The following is a 20,300-nucleotide window of genomic DNA, read 5'->3' as shown; positions in this document are numbered from 1 at the left end:
GAAACCTCATGGACCTGCAGATCCGAAGCTCCAACAGTACGTGAATAACTAACTAAACTCTTTAGCCACAGGATCCACCATCTGTTAACTGTCAGGCACTTCACTAAAGAACGATAGCTGAATTCTCCTCACTATAGATATATTATTTGTCCATCTTAACCAATCAGCAGTGCGACAACCCTTCACAGATCACTCGTAAGTACAACTGGGCCAATAACTGTTATGCCCTTGTAGTTACATCTGTCTCCTTAAGTACCACTGATCCTTCTAATGAACATAAATTATAGTCCTACTATGATTGAGTCTTCTCTTTTAAAGAGAAGCTGTGGCCATTATGTTCAAGCCCCAGAATTAGCCCTTAAGGGAGCAATCTCTCTACTTATCCCTGCTTCGGGAAAGGAGTGAATTTCATATTGTGAATTGAGTTCCCAGCTCCTATATCAGACAAGTCCCCAAAAAGGTAGGCATGTTGAATTGACAATCTAGCCACTCTCATCCATACTAATCAAAGGACCGCCCTCAAAGGCAGTAGTTCACAAAACACTCAGGATTGAGGTCGTGTCACCTATGGTCGTTTAGGTGAGATGCAAGTCTATAGTTTCAACGGCGTTATATACAGAGTCTAGTCATCTCATGGTTCAGGTCTTATAAAACTCTTTGTATAGGACACCCCTGCTTTACATCTCTACACGAATGGTCTGGATCAACCATCTGTAGTAGTTTACAACACTTGCAAACCTCTACAAAGCGGGTCGTATCCGTAGTGTCACCAAGATCAGGTAACCCACCTTAATCCTTATACTATAGACCGATTTAGGTTATCACGTAAGGCATGATCCACTTGTATATCACATATACATGCTTAAGTTTACATAAGATAATCAAGGAGCTTTATTTATTGGATATGAGTAAGTGCCAGAATTAAATAACACTTATTTGATTCATTAAATAATGTGTATCTTTACAAAACAACGAGACTCCGGGAGAATTAGGACACCAATCCAACACCAACGAATGAAATTCTCTCTCGAGACATCTAATTAACTTAAGTTCTTTCAATTAATAATGAAATTCTCTCTCGAGACATCTAATTAACTTAAGTTCATTCAATTAATGGCCAATTAATCAAAAGCATTAAGTACAAACAATTTAGAAATCTATGTGTAATTAATTAATTGTAAATTCAAATACTCAACGTAACATCCTTAAAATTCATAAACACCCTAGAAACAGAGTTTAGCCACGCATGATTCTAACAACAATAACCAACAAATAATCAGTCATCATGGAGAAACAATAATATAAACATAGAAAAACAATCTCCCCTCAATAGGACCGAATCCTAATCACGATCTCTTTGACTCTTGCCACGAATTTCAAATTAGTCTTCAACAAAATGCATGTTCTTGATCAATTCCTCCCGTCACAATTAGCCCAAAACACTCTCGGATCAACCTTCAATCAAAATCTTGAGTTCAACTGAAACAGTTCGAAATCGTTCTAATTTACTTCTATAAGGACTTGAATTTTTTAGTAAAAACCTCTAAAATTTTCTCCACCAGACCTTGCAACGCAACAATGTTTTTATAATGCCCTCACAGCGTTCAACACTGCAAATCAGCGTCACAACGCTGGTGTCATGCTAGCCGCGTGTAGAGTTCGTAGCGTTGCAACACTACCCTATTTCCAATTGCTCTCGGATCTGCAGCGTCAAGGAGCAACGTTGCAACGCTCGTCCAACGCTGGCCCCAAATTGTCTTCCAAAATTGCCTCTTTTCTTTCCCCTTGATCCTTGATTTCTTCCTAATTCTATAGCCAATCCATAATTGCTCAAATTGGGAGTTTTGCCTCAGGTTTTTTTTTTATCATTTTCGCACAAATTGCTTCTGATGCTTAGTTTCCTGAAATTACTCAATAAACCACATCAAACTAAATAAAACTAGCAATAGTAGTTCTAAATTTGAAGGTAATAAAAACACTTTTTAGATGCTTTTCAGTTAGCTTTCCCCTGACCTTCATTCTTTTTCTTCCACTTTTTGGTGCTAGAAGAAGAAGGTGCAAACTTTGTCCTAGAGGTCAAACCTCTGTAGAACTTCTTAAAGGACAAGGCAACATTTGTCTCACCCTTCTATTCCTTAACTTTCATTAGGGATTGGTATATCTGCAGCTCGTTGAGCAAGGTGATCTGGTTGTAGTCAAGCTTGTTCGTAACAACATTGCTACGAAACTGGAGGAAGCTAATGTAACTGGCCTCGTCGATGACAGATCCATTTATCTCTGTCACGTTAAAGTGGGCCATCATGTTCGGAAGATGTTCATAAATGGATGCCCCTTCTAAGTGTTTTACTTATGGTTGATTAACTTAGAAAAAATTCGATTAATAATTTTTACTAAGTATTTGTTAACTTTGCCTAATATAACATTTTCTTTGGATAGTTTAACAACGTTGATTTATGCCCACTAAACACTTTAATAAACATTAATCATATGTTGCATGCATATAACAAATTTATCTAATTCACCTTCCAGGTCGGTTCCCAAATAGAAGTGTTCCATTTCCGTTAGCTTAAATACCCCAGCCTAGACAGAACCATCTTAAGACAAGGGTCCCTTATAGATAAATTTGTTATAAAATTAATCTTTTATGCAAATCCAATTTATTCCCATTAAATTGAATTGAAGAGATTAAACCTATTTCTAATGTTATTAGAAACTTTATGAACATCGGTCTAATGTGAATCCAATTTTAAACTATTTAAAACTGATTTAACCTATATTAGCATGCAAATCTTTATTGTAAATTTTAATTCTAATTTCATTTAACTAAAAACAATTATAAATATTAAATGAAACAATTAAAATCTAACCATGCATCTAATGATATATTTTAAAATCATGACAATGATAATTTACTAAAGTGGTGTCATGTATCATGCATTTCTTTTTCATTACGTTATACATATCACAATTATATGATAAGGTAATGAAAAATAAACAACATCCATCCATACATCTAAACTATATATTATAACATTTATAATATAATTTATGCATGAAAATGCTATTTATGCATGCAATCATACTTTATAACATGTATACAATACGATGCACGAGCATGCTTAATGAATCATGCAACTTTATAATATAATATTTATATTAAAATGATACATGAATAGATGTTTATCCTATGGTCGGATTTTTCTATATGACATACAATATGACATATAAAAAAATAACCATACATCACACGCATAATTAAAAGCAACATTTAGAATAAGATTGGCTTCCTAAAACATTAATTAAATTAATAACACTTTATATTAATGCCAAAAAAACTTAACTATCACAAATAATAATTAAGAATCGAAGAAAACCGCTGCTTGAACCGCATGGAAGTTTCATACCAACAATCTGGATGGTTTTCGAACACAACGCCTCATGTTTAGAGCGTAACAACGCTCGATAACAACATCGCTAGCTTTTTATTAGTTGCAACATAACGTTATCTCGCTTGCAGCATCGCAACGCTCTGTGCAGCATTGTGCCACTGCAACAGGAGCGCGTAACAATGCCACGCTCTTTGCCTTACAGCATAAGGCGAGTGTCGTTACGTTGCAACCTTACACTCCAAGACAGTAAGCTTGCTCTGCTTGCCCAATCAGCCAAAAAACTCCATTTTGGATCTATTTTCTACCAAATCGAAGCTAAAACTTGATCACGAGCAACCCAAAACCTGTTGAGATTGATGTCCTAAATCTAGTGTATCTTGTGGTTTGTAGTTTTGTTAACACAAATTATTTATCTAATAAAATTAGAGGTATTTTGTTTGACATTTAGACAACATTAATTCAATCTAATAAACTAAGATCCAAGATTATATGACGTCACTTGAACAGTATATGATTGACATACAAGTGGTTCATATTCAAATAATAATCTAAAAGGTCTGTAGTAAATGAATGAAGGTTGGGTGTCTTATCTTGGTAACATTGTGGATACGGTCCATTTTGTAATTATTACATGAGATGTAAGTGTTACAAACAATATGAACCATATTGTTCATGTAAAAACATGCGAGTGAGGGTATCCTGTATAAAGGAATTTATACAAGACCAAACCACGAAATAATTAGTTTCTCTTTATAACACCGTTACTTGAAGAAACTAATATTTCACTAGGATGACTATAGGAGACTTGACCTTAATCATGAGTAGTGAATTCCTGTTTATGACGGCAGTCATTTGATCTGTATGGTTGAGAGTGGTCGTGATAGTTGACTCAATAAGCCTACCATTTTAGGGATTTTTCCGATTAGGGAGCTGAGAAGACAACTACACAAGATAGAATTCATTCACTCCCATTCCTTGGGAAAATAAATAAAATGTTCCCTTAATAGTTGGTTTTGGATCTTGAACAATGAGGCATCAACCTCTCATTAGCCCGAGAGGTGTTAGTTTATAGTTGGACTATAAACTGTTTGTTTATTAGAGAAACCAGTGGTACTTAAGTAGTTAGATGTAACTGCATGGATAAAATGGTATTTTGACCCTGTTGTAGTTATAAACATCTATGAAGGGTCATTGCTCTGTTGATTAACAATATCCATGGACACAGAAATACCAGTGCGAAGAGTGTAGCTATCGGTCTTTAATAGAGTGATTAGTAGTTAATGAATATTGATTAATTGGATTAAAGAAGCTTAATCAATTAATCTCATATTATATCTATAGGTTCATAAGATCCCCTTGTTAGCTCACTAAAGGATAATAATGAGGAATGATTTAAATTGTTAAAATCAAATGAAGGAGTTTTATATCAATGAGATTAATATATAATGGTTAATTATAGATATGATCCACTACAAGAATTCTGGGCTTTAATGTCGGTTTTAAACCGGCATTAAACCCCAGAATTATTGTCCATTTTTTTCAATTATTGTCCCTTTTTTGTAAATACCATGTAAACCAAGGTAATCAACCTGTCCATACACAAAATAAATTCTTAATTGCTTTCACAAATCCATAATAATAAGTCACAAAAGAGGTGGTAATTTAACTTTAAAACCAAGGTAATCAACAATTTACCAAAACTCCTCCCCCCCCCCCCCCCCCCCCTCCCACAAAAAATAATAATAATAATAACAAAAGTGCACACACACTTGTTGCCATTATATAGTGTTTTCCAAATAGTCTTTCGATTGCTCCTTCGTTATGTTCTCTCCACCATCCACCACAGATTTGATCCAAATCGAAAGCATGATTTCCTACAAGCAGAGAAAAATAGGCAAACAACATATAATAAGAATTCAATTACCCCACACAAAGAATTTAAGAAATTCAAGCTAGGGAGCTATGGAAAGACAACATGGGAATTTATGATTTCGAGTATTCATGGGAATTTGCAAAGAAGGTCAAGATATCATGTTCTGTTATAAACAATCACATAGAAGCTCGAATCACATAATAAAAATCCAAAATATGCCAAAACATAAACATAAGCATACAAAAGAAGAAAGGAGGAAATTAGCATCTCCAACTAAAAAGTTTTACATTATCCATATAACTAAAAAGTAAAAAGCCCCCTAAGCAACACCAAAATTTTAAGCAACTAAAAAGCACACCAAACGGATACAAGACTTCAATCAAATGAAACCACACAAAACATCTCCAACTAAAAGATGTTATCGAGGGTCAATCCTAGATTATCCAAACAAGATTCCAAGGATGAATTAGATTTAAATTGATGAAGAAGCACAATAAATGGTTAACAAGAGATAACAAAAGATTTGATGATGATAATGGAGAATTAACCTAATCAATAATGCATGAATAACCCACAAACTATCATAGTACAACCGGATTCATTTAGACAAATAATGCATAAATATAAACTACCAAAGGATGCCTAAGAAGTTCCACTACCATAAACCACTCAATGGAATTCATAAACAACTAAGCTATGACTACCATAAATGCAGGATAGTCATATCATTCCAACATGAATCTAATCCAAAGTTTAGAACAAATAGACTTTTAAGATAAGCATCTTATAAATATTACCTTGTACTTGTTATTAATGTTGGTATGAAGTCCTTTTTATGTTGGGTGCACCTTCTCTACTTGTCAACCTTCTTAAAACATGTCCAATGCAATCTTCTTATCTTCCTTCCAAATCCCCAAGAATCAAAATTTAGCCTTACACGTCAAACTTGAACCTAACAAAATGAAAAACTTCACTCAAAATCATTTAATTATTGTTCAAATGAGTTAGCTCAAAAGTTCTAATTCGACTAGTTTCCAAAAGAACCTTACTCTATAATAGTTTAATTCTTATCTCAATTTAACATATTCGAACGATGAATCAATAATGCTGAAAAGAAAGTCTAAGAATTTAGAGTGATTCACTTATGAAAATTAAAGAACTTAATTCAAACTGTAATTATTTTGAAATTTTAGTTGACAACTCCTAAATTGAGTTTTGAAATTGGGGTAACAACCTAGTACCATTCTTACATCCAAATATGCATGTATGAGGGAACAAGTTTCATGCACCTACTAATAAACAAATATCTGTAAAACTTACTTAAAGTAGGTCCAACTTAACAACTCCTCTAAGCTTAAATTGGACACTATTTGATAACAGAAGATCCCAGTTAAGTTCAACGTATATGTAGCAACCCTTCCAAGCTGGATCAAAATGTTGGAAGCTTTGCTGCAGAAAAGAGTTCGGAAAAAAAATCATAATCACATTCACACGAAATTAAACAATTTCAATAGAATGTCGCTTCTGCCAAGTATAGAATGGCTATAATACCTTTTCGCATGTTTGTTCAAATCCCATTGGAGAAATCTTAAACGGTTTTCTACAGATAAACTTTTATTTATATATCTTTCAAACTCAGCACGGAGGACACTTTCTCATGGCTTTTTCTCGTGCGTCTATTTCATGAATGATTTCAGAGACTGTATAAGGGAAATTAAGTAAGACAATTGAAAAAAAAAAAAAGAAGACTAAAGATTGAATAACGGAGGTCATAGAAACACAAACAACGAGTGCAACTTAAAGTTGGAACATAAAAAAAAAATCGTTAATAAGGAAATATCTTAATCAAATTCAATATAATTATTGGATTCCCATATCTCAAAACAAGATTCTCAAACTGTAATCTTATGGCTTCATAATTTCGATCCTTCTTTGACACTGGTTCAATGTCGTAAAAAGTTTATGAACAAGTTGATCAAACAGGTTCAATGCCGTCTCAAGCTTCTGAACAATAAAAGAAGTGTAATTACAAAGCAATTGAGAGAAGATATTGTGCAACTTCTTCAAAATGGCTACCATCAAACTGCCTTTAATAGGGTATAATTTCATCAATTGGGTTTTCATTATTGTTACAAATTAAGAACAACCCTCTTCAATTTCTTTAAAAAATCTTGTTCAGGTTAAGCAGATCGTGAAAGAACAACCCCTCTTTAATTAATTTGCTTCTACACATTCATTTTCTTTTTCAGTGAAATCATAAGAAATTTTAGACTACCATAACTGCAGGATGGTCATAAAAATCCAACACTGAATCTAATCCAAAATTTTAGAACAAATAGACTTTTAAGATAAGCGTCTTATAAATATTACTTTGTACTTGTTATTAATGTTGTTATGAAGTCCCTCTTGTGTTAGATGCACCTCCTCCACTTGTCAACCTTCTTAAAACATGTCCAATGCAATCTTCCTATCTTCCTTCCAAATCCTTAAAAATAAAAATTTAGCCTTACACATCAAATTTGAACCTAACAAAATGAAAAACTTCACTAAAAGTCATTTTATTATTGCTTAAATGAGTTAGCTCCCAAATTCTAATTCGACTAGTTTCCAAAAGAACCTTACTTTGAAATAGTTTCGTATCCACTCGCAAAGGCTATGAAGAGACTATTTTGAAAAAAAAAAAAAGAATCACCTTGTCAAGAGAGAAGAAAAAAAAAAGATAAGAAAACAAGTAACCTATTTTCTATATGGTTCAATCACCACAATATTGCTCCTTTCTCTTGTATATCCTGTTCAAGTGAAAAAAAAAAAAAGGTGTAACAACAATTAGTAACCTATCTACTTTTGAGATAATTTTGATCATAAACAGAATTGATCCTCATAGATTTAACTGGTTTATCTAGTTGCAGTTTAATGCTCAAAGCATAAGAATATTATATTTTTCACAAAGGGACTTGAGTAAACAACAAAGTACCTTCTTGAGTTGGTTTTAGTAACTCGCTTCTTTCCCAACCCCAAAAGAATAGCAGTTGTAAGCATAACAAAGTACCTTCTTAAACTGAGACGTATGCATCCCATGAGTTGCAGCACACCGACTCTCTCATGATTGTGTTCCATGCTTGAAAATGACATCCCGTTCTTCCTCAAGTATATTGAAAAGTATTAAAACAATAACTATTTAAAGTGAAAGACATTTTATCTTACTTTTATCTCTAAAAAAAATTGTAAATATCCTATATATAAAAGATCTAAAAGAGAGAGAAAGAAAGAGAGAAATCAACAAGTTAGAAGAATTTATCTGTAATATTTTTCCTTTTCAACTTCTTAAGAAATCTCAGCTCTTCTCGTGGACATAGGCACCTCTTGCCAAACAATGTTAAAATCTTATTGTCTACTTCTCATCCCTTACCTTGCATGCATAAATCTGCTTTATAAGTCTTTTGATCTTAAAAAAATTGCATTATTGCTAAGCATTGAGATCTTAAAAATAATTTCGAAAAGTACCTTTATTCTTTCACAGCTACAACATCTCGGAGTTCCATCTTTTTCAATTCAATAGTTGTTGGAGGGTTGTTGTTGCCATTTGAGTACACAAAGACTTGAGCCTGTCACATGACATTGTCCGAACCAACCTAGCACAGATTCAAGCATAGCTAAACTAAAATAAACATGACCAAAAGAGTGCAGAAAGATCGTCTAGCGGCATTGAATAAAAACTAAAAACAAGAATGAAGAGAAAACGACATTTAAAATTTTGAAAGTTAATCATTCATACCAATATGTAGTCTTTTATATGAAATTCAACTTTCTACATACATTTGTTGGATTTTATGTCCTAAAACTCATAGTTTGTAAATTAATAAACATGTTCTGTTTTGTTTTTCGATAAAGTTGTTATTGAAATTGTAATCTTGAATCCAATAAACTAAGGTCCTGAGGCTATTTAATGTAGTTTGAACTTTATGTAGTGACATAAAGATGGATCAAGTTCAAATATATAGCCAAAATAGTCTATAGTATATGAATAAGGTTGGGCGCCTTATTCTGGGGATACTATGAATGCGGCTCACTTTGTAGATAGTACAAACGATGTAATCCTGAATCATTCATATAGAGATATGTGAGTGGGGGTATCCTATGTAAAGAGTTTACATAAAACTGAACCATGAAATAGTCACTTTTTACGTTCTAAATGTCGTTTTATGTATAAAACTGACTATTTCGTTAATTGATGACCTAGGTAACTTAATCTTAATCCTGAGCTAACTATGAACTCCTGTTCACTCGAAATTATTTTTAGATCTGCATAGGTGAGGGCAGCTCAATATCGCTGGCCCAATAAGCCTCCCATTTTAGGGGTAAGATCAGGTGGATAGCTGGGAACATAGGGTGCAAGACGGAATTCACTCCTACCCATTATAGGGATAGTAGACAGGTTGTTCCCTTTAGTACTGAATCCACGTCTTGAACAAGGGGCCCCACCCTCTCCTTGGCCCGGGAGGGATCCGGTTTATAAGTTGGACCTTAAACCAATTGTTCATTAGAGGATCAGTGGAACTTAAGGAACAAGATATAGTCTTGGGGGTAAAACGGTTTTTATGACCCAGCCGAGATTACAAACAACATGTGAAGGATTAACTTACTCATCATGGTTATATCAAATGGACACAAATATATCTATAGTGAGGGGAGTGCAGCTACGGGACTTTAGTAGAATGACCCGTTAGTTAACGAATGTTGATTAGCTCCGTCTAAAGAGTTTAGCTAGATAATCTTGGATCGTTGGAGGCCATGATCTATAGGTTCATTAGGTTCCCCTAATAGCTCATATGGAATAAACTTAGAACAGTATGATAGAATAATTTGAATTGTTCGAATTAGGTAGAGAGAGAGAAACCGACAAGTATATATGATATAGTGGTCGGATTTTTTTAGCTTAGAGATACAGCTTTCATATTCAAATTTGATTTACATATCAAGAATATGAATACGTTCATATTCGAAAGCTCAAAAATGATGGAAATGGTCAAAGTTGTAAAAAGTCAAAGAGTTGACTTTTGACTTTGAAAAGTCAAAACTTTGACCAACCTTATATTCAAATGTGATTTTAATTTCGAGAAAATGAATATGGATTCATGCTCGGGAGGTCAAAATTAGTCAACACGGAAAAAATCATAAAAAGTCAAAATGTTGACTTTTTGGTCAAAGTTTGACTTTGACCAAATGACTATTTTGCCCTTTGACTATAGTTAGTGGGAAAATCCAAACTTTTGTTAGATAATTCCACTAATAAAATAGTGGGCTTAAGCCCACTAAGATAGTGAAATATAGGTGTTGGTTTTTTTATGCATTTAGTTCATGCAATTGTTGCATGGATTTTTCTATAAATTGAGCTTTCATTTTGAATGAAAAGAGTTTTTTTGCAATTTTGAAAATTAGTTTTTATATTTGGGCTGGAAAAATCACAACTTTGAAAAAAAGAGAAAAACCCAAACCTACCCAAATTCCATCTTATTTTCCATCTCTTTTCTCTCTCTCGGTTTTCTTCATCTACCGGGTCCCACAACTCGGTTCTGAGTCCAGAGGATAGTAGGTCAACTCTAATGGTGCCCCAAAAGAGTTCAGGTCGAGATTCAACGAGGAAAAGCGATTTTTGGGAGCTTCAAAGGTAGTATCCTACACTTTTAATTCACTGTTTTACCCTTCATGATGCATGCTTATTTTCTTTAATTTAAGAGTAATTAGAGTGTAATTAGATCCTAATTCCGCTGCGTATATCTCGTGTTCCATCAACATTCAAGTCCAAAGCTACAAAATCATTTATATCTGAGAGTACCTGCAAGAAGAATATATCAAGAATGTTTTGCCCATCACTCAACATTGTTGCAGCAAGGAAGACAGCCTTCGCAATTTTGAAATGAAATAATCCCATTGCATATGAAATACATGTAGGATTGTGTCAGGAACAACGAAAGCACAAAGATCATGTAAGCACCCTAATTCACTAATTTTAGAAAAATATAAAACATGCTCTTGTAGAAAACAAGTGAGTTTCAAGGCATACCTCTTGTAGAACTTCTTCAAAGCTTGTTCTCCAGCTCCAATCTTCTCCAAATCTTGTTGCAGACCACCTCAAGATCTTCTCCATTATTCTCTTAGTGCTCTAGATTGAGTTGTGAGACTCAAAACAAGTTTAAATTAAGGGATAAAAGAGAATAGCTCACAGTAGCAATCTGGTTGAATAACACCTTCTTCAACACAAATTTTCTCTAAAATTCTCTCTTGATTGCATGACCGAAATTTACTCCAAACTCTTCATTATATTGCAGATCAACATGCAAAGGAGAAAGTTGTATGAGTTGAAACTCATGCTTGGAGTAAAATAAGGCAAAGAAGATGGCTTTTGTGTGAGCAAGTAAAAAGATGGATAATGGAAAAACAAGCTTTTCCATTTTGTGTTTTGATTTTCTAATTTCTAATTTTATCTCAAAATCAAAATTTAATTTTAAAATGAATTTCATAAATTAATTTTAAATAAAAATTAATTAATTTAATATTAAATATTAAATTAATTTTGCACATATCCATCTTTATATATTTAAATCACATTTAAATATATAAATTCTCCTATTCCGTTTAATTCTCAAATTGAATACATAATTATATCTTATATAGTTACTAATTCCCTTAATTTTAATTTGAACGTTTCAAATTAACTTATCACGCTATTCTAGAGCTAGTCTGTTATGAGTTAGAAGGGGGACCTCGCAAACCTATAAATCATGGGCTCCAACGATCCGAGATTAATTGGCTGAACTCATTAGACCAGTTTAATCCCCATTATTTAACTAATGGGTCACTCCACTAAAGCCCATAGTTGCACTCCCCTCACTATAGATATATTATGTCCACATGATTTAACCATAATCAGCAAGTTGGCCCTTCACAGGTTGTTCGTAATAACGACTGGGTCAAATATTTGTTTTACCCCCGAGATTACGTCTTATTCCTCAAGTTCCTATTGATCCTCTAATGAATAACTGGTTTGTGATCCAATCACGAAACCAAACTCTCTTAGCCCAATGAGAGGGTGGGGCACCTTGTTCAAGACTTGGATTCAGTACTTGAAAGAACAACCTTTCTCCTATCCATAAATCGGGTAGGCGTGAACTCCGTCTTACACCCTATGTCCCCAGCTATCTATTCGGCCTTACCCCTGAAATAGAAGTCTTATTGAGTCGGTGCTATTGAGCCAACCCTCAACTATGCAAATCTAAGGGCAATCCTGAATAAACAGGAGTTCATAGTTAGCTCAGGATTAAGATCAAGTTACCTAGGTCATCTAGGTGAAAAGTCAGTCTTATACATAAACAACGTTATAAAGTAAGAGTGACTTATTTCTTGGTCCAATCTTATGCAAACTCATTGCATAGGACGCCCCTACTCCTCATGTCATAATATGTACAAATTAGGATCACATCGTATGTAGTACTTTACAACTCTTTATAACGACTACAAGTAGGCCGCATCCAATGGTGTTACCAGAATAAGGTACCCAATCTTATTCATGTACCATAGATCATTTTGACTATTTTCTCGAACCCGATCCACTCTTATGTCCCCACATAAAGTTCAAGTACTCATATAATAGTCATGGGTCTTAGTTTATTGGATTTAGACTTTCATACAATTTATGAAATCAATAATAAGTATACTGATTACAGAAAATATTTATCATTTTACAAACTACGAGTTTTAGGACATAAAACCCAACAATACAAGCACCACCAAAATCATGCCCAACTAGGATAACCTGCATAAGTTAAGAAGATAGAAGAAATTAAGCTTCGAGGGAGTCAAGTGCAAAATACAATAGCTTAATCAAAAAAATAGACAATTGAAATAGAAAAACCTATCTCAATAACATTTTTGTTAAATCACCACTAAACCCGAGCATTCATCCAAAAATTAGGCTCAAGTAAATTTAATACTCTCTATGAGTTTCCAACACCCACGAGCATGCATATGTATGAATACCAATGCCTACAGAACATAAATCTATATATGTACATACATACTTGAATGTATGTGTATGTGTGTGTATATATATATATTAAATTGATTAAATTAATTCAATTATATATGATATAATTGATATGTATTATTTGATTGGAGGAATCAATATAAATATGATATATATTAAATGCCATAAAAATAAAAAAAGAACTATGGTTTATATGTTTCATATGATGCAATATTAAAACTATAGGTTGTAAATGTAATATGATAAGTTAGTTATTGTATTTATTTATAATTTATTAATTATATGATAATCAAATTTCTTTTTCTCCAATAACTACCTTAGTGGGTGGTTACATCGTTTCATGGCAATTATGAGATAAAAGGAAATGGGATTTCAAAATCTTACACAAAAACTGGTTATCAGATTACTAATCGAGAGATTAAACGATATGATCGAGATTTACTATACAATAGTACTCGTTTCTAAACAACCGAGTATCGAGTCTATGCGATAGGCTTTCATCTTCTACACCATACTTCTGTCTATTACTCGATCGTTTCCTCCTTCACTCCTATCCTTCCCTCATTCCAAAATAAGCTAAAGCCCATAACTCCTGGATTCTCACACCGAGAATACCAAGGTAATATTGTGGTAGTGTCTGAATCGGTTCGAAGATCGAGTTGATCCCCATTGCTAGTGTTCCAGGAAGTTCGAGTTCTTGATCGTTGCGTTCGAGTTTGATCGAGGGACATACTTGAAGAAACGTTCTTCAAAGGTATTGTTTCTCTCATCCTTTGTATTTTATTTAAAACATGTTGTAATTTATTGATTAATGCATAATCTGTTTAGTATGATTGTAAATGTTTGAGTTCTTTCACAATAGAGTTTGAAACGATCCGCTTCCACTCATAGGTTCTCTCTATATTTAGAGTTCCTTCAATTGGTATTAGAGACAGGTTGTTCTGATTTCCAAATCCCATCGTTGTATTGAATGTCATTTATAGTCTTGGTGGGTTTTAAGTATTCTGCAATGCACTTAAGAGTTAAGTATGTTTGTAGATGTTGTTGATGGATTCTTTTGGGGTAATTATCTCTGTTTAAAGCTTTCTTTACTTTTACAAAAGTTAATTTGTAAGAGCCCCTGCATTTTTGGGCATACTAACTTGCAATCGAGTGTATATTCGTTTTTTGTTTGTTTGAGTTGTTCGTGATGAAGCTTCAAACACAAGGAGTTGTTGTTCGCTTCGAGGAAGAAGATAAATCGATGGTCACACCGTGTAGCCTAAGCTAAATGATCGTTTGGATTTGGCTATGTGATCGTGTAGAAATGTTCTACTCGATCGTGTAGTATTTGCTAAACGATCGCATTGCTAATGCTACTCGATCGCGTAAAGAGTTTACTCGATCGTGTTGTGTTGGCTACTCGATCGCGTAGACGCTCGAGGTAAATGATTGCAGAGTATATGATACTCGAGTCATGGCATGCACGCTCAACGATCGTGTAGGCTAGCATGCTCATCGCATAGTCACTAGCTACATGATCACTCGGTATATGATACTCGACATTTGCTATCATGTAGACAATCATGCTCATCGCATAGTCCTTGGCTGCACGATCACATGACATCCGTTACTCAATGTGCACTGCATGACCGCGTGGACTTTCATGCTCATCGCATAGTCCTTAGCCATGCAACACTACACAATCGTTTATACTCGATGTGTGTTACTCGACGATCTGAAGGAGTTGTTACACAAGTGACGAGGCTTCGACCCAGCGGTTCAAGACCCGGTTTGTCTGTTTGAACTGGTTGACTTGATTCTTTTTTGTAATAGTTAGCTTTTTTATTATAATTTTGAGGCATATTATCCTGGTCCATCAATCTTTTATTGAATGTACATGTGATGTATGTTTATTATATGCCATAATATATGTCATATAGTTTTAAAACCCACCATAGGTTATGCATTTTATTCATGCATCATCTTTATATTATAAGTGTTATAATATAGTAGTTTGCATGATTAAATTATATTAAAGCATGCTCATGCATCATATAATATAAGAGTTATAATATATGCATGCATTAAAGCATATCCATGAATCATCTTTATTATAATTGTTAAATATAAAGATGTATGTTAGCATGTATGCTTAGTTTATTACTTGTTATATAAAAGTTATATAGTAGTAATGAATGAACATTGCATGAAGCATGACACTTAGGTTTATTTATAAAAGTTATAAATATCTTGTGAATGTCTTGCTAGCAATGTGGTTAGTTTTAATTATTTCATTTTTTATAAGAGTTATAATTAATGAAATTGGAGTTAAAATCAATAAGAAAGAGTTGCATGCAAACTTAGGCTTTAATCATGTTTTAAAAGAGTTTTACAATTTGATTGAGATAGACCTAAGATCACGGTTCTAATGAGATAAATACCTAAGTTTAATCTTTTAATTCAGTTTAATAGGATTAAATTGACTAATAAAAGATTAAATATGTAACAAATGTATCTATAAGGGACTTTTGGCTAAGGCTAGTTCTGGTTAGGCTGGGGTACTTAAGTTGATGGAAATGTCGCACCCCTACCTAGGACCTTACCTGGAAAGGTGAATTAGATGATTTGTTACATGTATATAAATTTGATGAAAGTCTGTTAAAGTGTTTAATAAGACTTGAATCAACCATGTTTAATCATCAAAAGAAAATGTTGTTTTTGAGCAAATTAAACATCCACTTAGTTAAAATCAGTAGTCGGATTTACAAGTTAATGAATCCCTAGGTAGAACATTCAGTGGGAGGTAATTGGGGTATATGATACTTCACTTTATCTCTACATGTTTCTCCCTAAAAATTTCACACCGTGAGATCTATCTTTGGCCTTGAGGTACCCTGGGAGTGTCCCCCTAAAGGATGGCATTCGGGTAAGTCAATATCAAGGTGAATGGAGAGAATGTTCATAGTAAGTGGGAGCGGGACGTGTGACATCATATCCTTCGGTCTCTCTCATTAGGTTGGATAAAGTTTTTGTGCATCGCCTCGAGGCACCCTGGGAATGTCTTCCTAAAGGATAGCTATATGCACAACTCTTTATCTGATATCCAAAAATGTATAGGGTTGCTTTAGTCTCTTGTCCTAATATACTTTTTCCCTATGGTGGGCGCATTAGGGCGGGACTCTAGGGCCTAAAATGAGGGGTTACACTTACACGAAATTATTAAGGATGTTAACAAATTTTGGACCGAACAATGGTGACTGTTAGATTCAGTTACAAGTTGTTTCTATCTAATGGTTGAAATTTCTATCTAATGGTTGAAATTATCTCATTCCAATGAAGGGGCACTTGATCATCCTATGGTGACTTTTGTCCTGCCTCACTGGGGCATCATTACAAAATAGATGTCACTTAGGGTACAAATAGAACTATTTTGCTAAAACTTAATTGGTGTTAAATGTGGTAATATAGGTAGACTTATTAAGTTTGTTCTTTTTTCAGTAACTTTTAAAATGGCTACCGTTACTCTTGATTTATTAGCCACCGATAAACTGACTGGCGAGAACTACACTAGTTGGAAGAATACAATTAACACAATACTTATCATCGATGACCTGAGGTCCGTTCTTATGGAGGATTATCCTCCTATTCCACCTCCCAACACCGCTTGAAATGTTTGAGAGGCGTACGAGCATTGGACACGGGTGAACGAAAAAGCCCGAGCGTATATCTTGGCTAGTCTTAACAAAGTTTTGGCCAAGAAGTATGAGCCCATGATCACTGCATGCGAGATCATGGAGTCCCTGAGGGGAATGTTCGGACAATCGTCTGTGCAGCTTAGGCACGACGCTCTTAAATTCATCTTCAACTCCAAGATGAAGGAGGGAACCTCTGTTCATGTACATGTTCTAAACATGATGGTCCACTTCAATGTGGCAGTGATGAACGGGTCGAGCATCGATGAGGCCAGCCAGGTTAGCATAATTATGGAGTCGTTACCAGAAAGCTTCCTCCATTTTGTTAGCAACGTTGTTTTGAATAGGGTTGATTACAACCTTACAACTCTACTCAATGAGTTGCAGACTTTCCAATCTTTGCTGAAAAGCAAGGAGAAGAAGGTTGGTGAGGCAAATGTTGCTTCATCATCTAGAAAGTTTCATAAAGGTTCGACCTCAGGAATTAAGTCTACACCTTCTTCTTTTGGTATCAGCAAGTGGAAGAAGAAGAAGGGTTGTAAGGGGAAGACACCTGCTAACCCACAACTTGCCACTCCGTGGGTAGGCAACCATTGACGAGTTGAAAAAAAAAAGAAAATGTTTCCATTGCAACCAGGACGGGCACTGGAAGCGAAATTGGCACGCTATTTGCTGACAAGAAGAAGGCCAAATTGGTTAATATGATTTACTGGTTTTGGAGATTTGTTTAGTGGAGAATGATGATTCTACTTGGATTATTGACTCTGAAGCCACTAACCATGTTTGTTCTTCATTTCAGGGAATTAGTTCCTGGCGACAGTTTGGTGTTGGTGAGATGACGATGCGAGTTAGAACTGGGCACGTCGTCTCAGCTGTGGTAATAGGAGATCTCTGGTTGACTTTACAGAATAGGTTTATCATTTTAAATGGTATCTAGTTCCTAAGTTAAAGATGAACTTAATTTCTGTAAAGTCTTTGCTTGAATGTAATTACACCCTGAATTTTTCTGTTAATAAAGTGTTTATTATGAAAAATGATGTTGATATATGTTCGGCTGATCTGGAAAACAATTTGAATGTGCTAAGGCCGTTAGCAAAAAATTCCCTCCAAACATAGAGATGTTTAAACCTGTCATAATTCAAAACAAATGACTTAAAGTTTCTCCTAAAGAAAATGTCCAACTTTGGCACCTACGTTTAAAGCACATCAATCTCAATAGGATTGAGAAATTGATGAAGAATAGACTTCTAAATGAGTTCGAAGAAAATTCTTTACCTGTTTGCGAGTCGTGCCTTGAAGGCAAAATGACTAAAAGACCTTTTACTGGAAAAGGTTATAGGGCCAAAGAGCCTCTAGAGTTAGTGCATTCAGACCTTTGTGGTTCGATGAATGTGCGAGTCAAGGGAGGCTATGAATACTTCATCACTTTTACTGATGATTATTCGAGGTATGGGTATGTTTATTTAATGCAATATAAGTTTGAATCCTTTGAAAAGTTCAAAGAGTTCAAGGTTGAAGTTGAAAACGCATTAAGTAAAACAATTAAAATGCTTTGATATGATCGAGGTGAAAAGTTTTTAGATTATGAGTTTCATAACTATTTGATAGAACATGGAATAGTTTTTGAACTCTCAGCATTTAATACACCTCAGCAGAATGGTGTATCGGAGAGGAGAAATCGAACCCTGTTGGATATGGTTCGATCGATGATGAGTTACGCTTTCTTACCAAATTTGTTTTGGGGTTTTACAGTAGAGACTGCAACTTACATCCTGAACTACATTCCCTCCAAGAGTGTTGCCAGAACACCTTTGGAGTTGTGGAATGGGCGTAAAGCTAGTTTACATCATTTTCGCATATTGGGTTATCGAGCATATGTGCTTGAGGCTAATACTAAGAAATTGGAACCACATTTGAGGTTATGCCTATTTGTAGGCTACCTCAAAGGGGCACGAGAGTGTACTTTTATGATCCTAAGAAAAATAAAGTGTTTGTATCGACAAATGCTACTTTACTTGAGGAGGATCATATAAGAGAGCACAGTCCTAGAAGTAAAATCGTATTGAATGAATTTTCCAAAGAAACTACTGAAACTTTAACAAGAGTTGTTGAAGAGCCTACTACCTCAACGAGAGTTGTTGATGTGGGTTCATCTAGTAGGTCAAATCCACCTCAAGTGTTGAGGGAACCTCGACGTAGTGGGAGGGTTGTGAACCCACCTATTCGCTATATGGGTTTAATTGAAATCCTAGCTATGGTAGCTTATGGCGAGGTTGAGGATTCGTTGTCTTACAATAAGGCAACGGAGGATGTTGACAGAGATGAATGGATCAAAACCATAGATCTCGAGATGGACTTTATATACTTCAACTCAGTTTAGGATCTTGTAGATCAACTTGATGGGGGTTAAATCTATAGGTTGTAAATGGATCTACAAGAGGAAATGGGGTGCTAATGGAAAAGGTGCAAACCTTCAAGGTTAGACTTGTGGTAAAGGGTTATACCCAGGTAGAGGGAGTCGACTATGAGAAGAATTTCTCACTTGTTGCCATGCTTAAGTCTATCTTCATCCTCCTATCCATTGTCTAATATTATGACTATGAGATATGGCAAATAGATGTCAAGGCTTCTTTACTGAATGGCGATCTTGAGGAGACCATTTATATGGTGCAGCCCAAGGGATTCATAGCCCAAGATCAAGAGCAAAAGATTTGCAAACTGAATCGGTCCATTTATGGACTGAAACATGCATCTCGATCTTGGAACATAAGGTTTGATACTACGATCAAATCTTATGGCTTTGACAAAACATTGATGAGCTTTATGTTTACAAGAAAATCATCAAGAGTTCAATAGTTTTCCTAGTCTTATTGGGAATGATGTAGGCTTACTGACTTCAATTAAGAACTGGCTAGTGACTCAATTCCAAATGAAAGATTTGGATAAGACTCATTTTGTTCTTGGGATTTAGATATTTTGGGATCGAAAGAACAAAATGCTAGCAATGCCTCAAGTATCGTACATTAACAAGATGTTGATCAAGTACTTGATGCAGAACTCCAAGAGGGGCCTATTGCCTTTCAAGTACGGAGTTACATTGTCTAAGGAACAGTGTTCTAAGACACCTCAAGAGGTTGAGGAAATGAGATGGGTCCCCTATGCATCTATTGTAGGTGGTTTGATGTACGTGATGTTATGTACTAGACCTGACATCTGCTACGCTGTGGGGATAGTTAGTAGATATCAGTTTACTAGGACTTGGTCACTGAACAGCCGTTAAGAACATTCTCAAGTATCTTCGAAGAACGAGGGACTACATG

Source organism: Benincasa hispida, chromosome 7 (genome assembly GCF_027475165.1).
Source record: "Benincasa hispida cultivar pf3 chromosome 7, pf3_genome.v1.1, whole genome shotgun sequence".
In the NCBI taxonomy this organism is placed as follows: Eukaryota; Viridiplantae; Streptophyta; class Magnoliopsida; order Cucurbitales; family Cucurbitaceae; genus Benincasa; species Benincasa hispida.
Note: the sequence above shows the minus strand (reverse complement) of the source record.